This window comes from Acyrthosiphon pisum, chromosome A3 (genome assembly GCF_005508785.2).
Source record: "Acyrthosiphon pisum isolate AL4f chromosome A3, pea_aphid_22Mar2018_4r6ur, whole genome shotgun sequence".
Lineage (NCBI taxonomy): Eukaryota > Metazoa > Arthropoda > Insecta > Hemiptera > Aphididae > Acyrthosiphon > Acyrthosiphon pisum.
The window spans coordinates 41,937,842-41,940,419 of record NC_042496.1 but is presented as its reverse complement, the minus strand read 5'-3'; positions in this window follow the sequence as shown (position 1 = coordinate 41,940,419).

The window sequence follows — 2,578 nt, the reverse complement described above, 5'->3', positions numbered from 1 at the left end:
TTAGATTCTGAGTGGAACGATGAATGTATTGATTTTACAATGATGCGTGTTTTTTTTTTATTTTTTTTTTATAAAATGTATATTTTCATATATTTAAATAATTTGTTAGTCCGCACCCAAACCACCAGCACCCACGAGCCGCCACTGATGAATTGTTTATGATTATGGGAATCCTTATTTTTAATTTTAAATTCTTAGCTATAATAATTGAACATTTTATACATTTTCAACTACCAACAAAATTGTTTGCAAATTTTCAATATTTTGGTTAAAATATTAGGCCCTCACAGGATATGGATATATAAAAGGATATTTATAGGAAATAGGAAATTAAGAATTTAGCAAATAGGCAATTTCAATGGTGGCGGGCTTCAGTCCTACCATTTTATAACTAAAAATTAAAAGTTGAGGCTTTGTCTCCATACCATTAAATCGGTAAAGCACGATTGAGCATAATTTTCTTTTTTAACACTAGGTATTGAGCATAGAATATTTTATACGATAATGCCACATTCACGTGGCCAAAATTTTGTAATTTATTATTTTCAAGTATTATTACACCAATTATTACGATACCAGACGCAATCCGTGAGCTGAGCCCAGCTTTATCGATGATGTTATCGATTATTGATTAATAAATTAGTTCCGGAGCAATAAAGTTCCGACGTTTTAAAATTGGGGAAAAATATAAGATAATAAATTAAGATACAATTCCAAAATGGTTATAGAAATAATATTAGTGTTCCATTACCCATACTCTATAGTATTTTTGACTTATAAACAATGCAGTATTTTTTTTAATTCGTACAGTGGCGCAGGAACTATTTTTCTTGAGGAAGGCAAAACTTAAAACACCTAATTATTATATATTTATTTGTGATTTATTACAGAAAACCTTTCTTAATATTTTATTCTTTTAATGTTATTGATATAGGTAATATATTATAATATAAGAATTATATAAATGTATTGATATAATTATAGTCCATTATAAATATAAATGCATTATATTTATACACTTATATATTGAAATAAAACATAAAACATATTTACTTTATACCTGAAGTAAGAAGTTATATTCTAAAGTAACTATATATAAATAAAAATTACTCAACACGTTTATTATGTATTACCTATGTTATAATAATAAATATTAAATAATAATAATATTACTAAGCACATTCATACATTCATGAAAATGAGACTAATTTTGAACACGTAAACGTATAAATCAAACGTAATTTATTTAATGTGGATGAAAAAAGTATATTTTTGAAACTATTGTGATTAGCTACTTAAAATAATAATTTTTTTTTGAATTTCACACTAGTGTGCCGTGAAATTTGAAAGGTTTGCCGCGACAACTTGAACTTTTTTTATAAAAAAACATTAAATGATTTTTTTCAAAATATTAAAATATATAATACAATTAAAAATAATTAATACAAAAATTAACTTTAAGATTACAAAAAAAAAAATATAATTATAAATTTTAGTGTGAAACGTGTGCTTGATGTTGTTTGCATAATAGTTCAATTCTAGGAGGGATTGACGATAAACACACCCGCATTTTTTGTTCAACTGATAAAATTCGTTCACGTTTCTTGTTTTTCATATTTGTTAGTGCGAAACACCCAAATTCAATCAAATTTGGTCTTGCCGTGTTGTGGTTTGAACATAACTGTTTCATACGACCGAACGAATTATCATTTAATATATTGGAAGGACAAAAATGTATAATACACAAAACTGTTCTGTGATACATATATTATATATATTATATAATATAATAATATAATGTACTTGTATATTATACAAGTACAGCTATCGAGAGATAATAATATTATTACCTATTAACGATAATAATACCCGACATCATTATAATCGTATTATTCGCTAAGTAGATAATATTTTTCAAAGTGTGCCATGACTTATAACTACTAATAATAATGTGCCGCGATGGGAAAAAGTTTGGGAACCGCTGGTTTAAATGAATATTTTTGTATAATATAGCTTCAAATGGAAAATCCGAAAATGGCAACGTTAGTTTTTAGGGTTCCGTAACAAAAAACGGAATCCTTATAGATTCGGCATGTCCGTCCGGGTGTCACAGCCACTTTTCTCCGAAACTATAAGAACTATACTGTTGAAACTTAGTAAGTAGATGTATTCTGTGAACCTCATTATGATTTTCACACAAAAATAGAAATAATACATTTTGGGGGTACCTACTTAGAACTGAAACTCAAAATTTTTTTTTCATCTAACCCATACGTGTGGGGTATCTATGGTATAGGTCTTCAAAAATGATATTGAGATTTCCAATATCATTTTTTTCTAAACTGAACACAGTTTGCGCGAGAGATACTTCCAAAGTGGTAAAATGTGTGTGTGTGTGTGTGTGTCCATAACTTATAAAATAAGAATATGATAAAACTAAAAAAAAATATACGATGTAGATTAATAGGACGCTACACTCGCATGTGTTGTCTCCGTCTTACATAATATATGTACAACATACCAAAAACTGTTTTGCGCGGGACAACTTTTATCTTTCTGTGTATGTAGTAGTGACTCC